Source organism: Camelus dromedarius, chromosome 8 (assembly GCF_036321535.1).
Source record: "Camelus dromedarius isolate mCamDro1 chromosome 8, mCamDro1.pat, whole genome shotgun sequence".
NCBI lineage: Eukaryota > Metazoa > Chordata > Mammalia > Artiodactyla > Camelidae > Camelus > Camelus dromedarius.
Genome location: NC_087443.1, coordinates 38,868,011 through 38,873,293, shown reverse-complemented (window position 1 = coordinate 38,873,293; position 5,283 = coordinate 38,868,011). Strand labels below are relative to the sequence as shown.

At 40.3% G+C, this 5,283-nt stretch overlaps 1 non-coding gene across 1 annotated transcript; it reads right to left on the bottom strand.

Annotated features, from left to right (window-relative positions):
- Positions 1 to 1,277: 1,277 nt before the first annotated feature.
- LOC116156172 (U6 spliceosomal RNA) lies at positions 1,278 to 1,381 on the bottom strand. The gene has a single exon (XR_004140017.1). It is a non-coding gene; the product is annotated as a U6 spliceosomal RNA (small nuclear RNA).
- Between the last annotated feature and the right edge of the window lie 3,902 nt (positions 1,382 to 5,283).

The following is a 5,283-nucleotide window of genomic DNA, read 5'->3' as shown; positions in this document are numbered from 1 at the left end:
GTCAGAAGAACATAAAAGGCTGCTTACACCTGGAAGAGGAAAGACAGGTATGCTTCCAGAAAGAACACCTGAGTTGAACCCTGAGAATTAAGCAGTTGGCACTGCTTATCTGTTAACTTTTCTTTATTCCCAGCAAAGAACTGCAGCTTAGGAACATGTTGAAAAGTCCTCACTCAACTTTCCAAAGGAGATTATGAGCACCACTGCTAAAAATGAAAGTCAAGTAGCAATAGAAGGTGCAATGATCAGTTTTGATCAAGACCCAAGAAACAGGACAAGTGACTGTTTCCTCTCTGTCCCGTCTACCTCCCGCTGACCCACTCCCAAGCTGAGATCGCACCACCTCACACCTGAATCCCTTCACAGTCGCTGCTCATCCACCATTCCCAACTGTGATGGCTCCCTACTTCCCACTGCTCTGGATTTTCAAGCAGTGTCCCAAAGAGCACTTAAGTATGGTGAACAAGTCTCAAAGGTAGACCAGGGGTCATGCCATTGAGAGGTGTGTTCCACACCCACTCCTCCACTCAGAAGTCATCATATTCATCTATTTTGTTCACTGAGCTTCCACTTAAGATTTCTTTAAGAGAAAAGGCTTTCATCACCAAAAGAAGTTTGAGAACCATTGTTGTACATCACTGCAAGCCTGAGTTCACACGTTTCATCATCTGGCCCACTGGCTTCACCAGCCTCGTTTCCAAACCTCTTTCCTGCCCATTGTTTCTCAGTATATTCATTCTCTTCCACGCTGCCTCCAAGTCATAAAGAACTCTTAGGACATTTCTTTGACTCTTGGCCATGTCTTTCTTGCATCCATTTCTGATGTACTTTCATCTCTGTAAGTCTTATCTGCCCAGTGGACTAAAGGCTTGGGGTGAGGTGGGGACCCCACCTGCAGAGACATTCAGCACTCACTCACACATGGGATCCTCACTCATGGCTCCTTCCTACCTCCCTGCCGTTGGTGACACGTTCCTTCACCCAGTTCAGCTGCCCATTCAAGACACTGAGCCCTCTTTTTCTTTTTTTTATTTTTTTCTTTTGTGTGTGTGTGTGTGTGTGTGTGTGTGTGTGTGTGGTCTTTGGTGGGTTTTTTTTTTTTTTTTTTGAAGTATAGTTGATTTACAATACTGTGTTACTGTGTTAGTTTCTGGTGTACATCACAGTGATTCAGCTACACATATATATTCCTTTTCATATTCTTTTCATTATAGATTATTTAGATTATTACAAGGTATTGAATATAGTTCTCTGTGCTATTCAGTAGGACCTTGTTTAAAAATATGGCACGTTTCATAGATTTGCATGTCATCCTTGTGCAGGGGCCATGCTAATCTCTGTATAGTTGAAATTTTAGCATATGTGCTGCCGAAGCGAGCACTGAACCTGTCTTTCTTGAAGCTCACCTCCTGCCTCTCTCAATCATTTCTGAGGCTCCAGTCTGTTCTGACCTCCCCTCCTCAGGACTAATGCACATCTAGGCAGTACTCCATGATTTAGCTTGTAATCATAACCTGCCTTGAATTGTTCTCCAGTTGTTTCAGGTGTTATATTTGTCTCCTGCGACTGAGCTGCAAGCTCATTGAGGCAATGGACTGATCTTAGACTTTTCAGTAAAAGCAGATGTCATGTTTGCTTTTGGCAAACTACACTCAAAGGTCTTTGGATGAGTCAACTCCTCCTTAATTCCAACTGAAGATAATTTTGTCTGTCTGTTTTGAAAAGCCAACCCCACCTTCATGTTCAGTGCTGCAAATAACTGTTATAAAAGTCATGACCATGTATAAAACAGTATGTTTTAAAACAAGAGCCGCAGCACTCTTAACCCAATTTCCATCCTGATGAGGTTTTTGTAGTTGCAAATAACAGAAACATAGTTGCACCAGGCAAACACATAGCAGGGATGCTTGTGTGGATTCAGGGGAGCACACAGAATCCACAAACAGCGGATGAAGTGATGTTTGGTCCTTCCCAGAACCACAAGTGTGAAGTAGAAATTGACCACACTGCCTCACTCCCCAGAGATCGCAAAGTCGGCCTTTCAAGCCAGGGTAGTTCCAGTTCCTGGGGCCTCTCTGCACCCACCCTTCTCTGTTTCCTCATGACTTCTCAGCTCCCCTGTGACTTCAGAATGTGACATAGACACATGCCTCTTCCAACAGCCCCAAATGCTGCGCAACCTTTCAGTTAAGGACCAGCAACTCTCCATCCCAGGTCCCACAGTTCAGATTTTAAGAGAGAGAATCTGATTGGCTCAGCGCAGTACAGGGCTGGGATCCCCTTTTGTCAGGCGTCCAGTAGGGAAGAAGGAGGCATGTTGTTAAAACTGAAATTTAAGGGAAAGATTCTTATTAAATGGAGGTATGTCTGAGAGGCAAGAACTGGTCTCTCAGTGACATTTGTTATTACTTGCAACGCATTAAAGTGTGTCATTGGATCTCTCTGATTTTACTACTTCTGTTTTTCAAATATGCTATTTTCTCAAAAAGTGCTCCTAATTTCAAACTTCAGGGACAGAAGGAAATCAGTAACCTGGAACCCACCTGAGTTAAACTGAGTGTGTCTAGTCAGTCAAAATTGAAACCAATAGGGTCTCTCAAAAAGCCTCTGTATCAATCCTCTTAAAAATCCCCTAAATTATACAGATTCAAACTGCATCCAAATTGAGATACTCTCCTAAACTAAGGAGCTTGCATTCTATTATTTGTATTTAAGTCCATTAAAAATGCACAGGGAACTAGGTTCAATATCACAGGGAACTATGCTCAATATCTTATAATACCTTTAATGAAAAAAATATGAAAACGAATATAGTATGTATATGCATGACTGGGACATTTTGCTGTACACCAAAAATTGACACATCGTAACTGACGGTACTTCAATTAAAAAAAATTACACACACACACACACAAAATGCAGTTTCCTCTGGTTCTCTCAGAATAATTTCACTTATGTGTTCCATGAGCTTCCCCAGTGAATATCATTATATCATGGGGTTTGACTGCTGGACAATGCAGTGTTTGGTTTAATAAAGAATACTATAAGATATGAGATTAGTGTCTGAAAAATCAGCCCTTTTTTTTCAGGTGAAAATTTCCAGAAAGCAGATTTTTAAAAAATTCTGTCAGGCTTTGAGGTTGCCAACCTTATTTTCACCTAAAAAATAATAAGCTAAAAAAACTTGTTGTCATATCATAGCATTATTGGCCTATGGTACTTCATTCTGCAATTTTTAACATACAAATTTTCCCATAAGGCCAAAAATAAATGAGAATTCCCACCAGACCTCTAACAAAAACATAGTCCAGTTGTAAACTTCAGAAATAAGAAACTTAATTCTCCAGGAGAAAATTGTGGAGACAAAACTAGCATTTTATGGACGAAAAGTGTATAACACCAAAACCAAACTAAACATTTTTGAGGCTACCTTCAGTGATAACAAATTATTGAATTTTCTGCCAAAGGAAAGACTTATAGAACCTGCAAGACTCAGATTTAACAGAAAACAAATAAGTATTATTGGACATTAATGATTTTTGAGTCTTTGAGATGGATTTTATAGTCAAAGACAGTGATTCTGTCTTACTCACATTGAATCATGTAGAAAGGAGAAATTTTGAAATTGGCATTTCCCACACAATTTATTGCCTACAACTGAAGGCAAGCACTGGTCTCCCTTGGTATCTCAACTTCACCACTATTTCTACATAAGAGCAGAACTCCTTTAACAAGTTTTGTGTGTGAGATCAGAACTGTGCTGTAGGGAAGAAGCTCTTCAGATCCTTCCTGCTACCACTTTCTTCCTGATCCTGTAGATATGCTTTAATATGTACAGTATTGTCTTTGTTTATATTCACCCTAATAATCTACTTGATGTAATATACACATGACTGTATTGTTATTTTTAGCAGACAGGCAGAGGTTTTTTCTGACACTGAATATAGAGATAACACATTATCCAAGAATTAATTGCTCTCTCCTCTGTACTCCCATGGCCAAGGGTATTTCTGTTCCAACATAAGTAATATAAGTTGCCTTATATAGCTAATCAAACCACAAATGGCTCCCTAGATTATATTCCTTGAGGAAAGAGAGTGTCTCTATTGTCACTGTATCTCCCAAGGTCCTTGGTGTAGTACCTGGTAGTGCCAAGGGACAGCTTGTGAATGTTGCAGTGTCCCATTCTCAGCCATCCCAAATAAACACGTAATCCAAGGGACACTGCACTGAGCAAACACAGTTTCAGGACAAGTTCTCTAGCCTATTCCTCTTCACTCTCCAATCTGACTGCATAACCTAAGGGTCCTTCCTGAATAGAAATTGAGCTGCCTATCATTTAGGAGAAGGGAATAGGGAGGAGGAGAAGAGGGTCAGGAGAGAAAGACAGAGGAGAAAGAGAGATGGTTAACATTTTTTGAGCCCTGTATGCTTGGAATCACATTAAATACATGCTTTATCCCATTTAATCCTATCAACAGCCCTGAAAGGGAAATACTATTATTGTGCTATTTTTCAGCCTAGAAAGTTGAAAAGGATAAGCAACTGCCTAGAGTCAACAGTAAGAAGCAAACACTCAGAAATTATTAGAGGATTGAATAAATGAATCACTATAAATAAATATCACTAAACATCACCTTTCCTTGAAATTCCATGGAGCAGTTGAGAACAAGAGTAGGATAAAAGCAGTCCATCATTTGACTCCATAGCATTTCAGGCACACACACATACATCTGCCTATTAGATTGGAGTAAATGTTCAGTGTGCTTAGCCAAGGATTCAAAAGATTATTGGAAGTATGGCAGCTACACAAACAGGGGCAGATCCAGCATAGCTCAGTATAGCTTCTCATGGTTTCTTGGAACTGCTAAAGGAGGACACAGCCAGGTGTTGGAGACAGCAGAAAGTAAACTCTAACAGAACCTGGAAAACACAGTTTTTGCTACACTACAGTCTTCCCAGGATTCCAGACAAACTTCCCATTCCAGACAAACTTCAACTAACAAGCTGTGTGCCTACATTAAGGGAATGTTTACAAATGTTGAGTTCCTCTGGTTATTGAATCAAATTACACCTTAGCAAGGCCACATGCTCCTCCAGAAAGAGAAACCAATTAAAGAAACAAGAGAGAAACACAGTGCTCATGTGCCCCTAAACAATCTCTTGGCTCCAACTTCCCCAGCTAGGGTAGCTAGCTCCCTGCATAGTTAATAAACCTCAAAAAACAATTTTAGTCTAGTATTTCTGAAAGTGTGAGCCACCACCCCCTGTGTCGAAATTTCC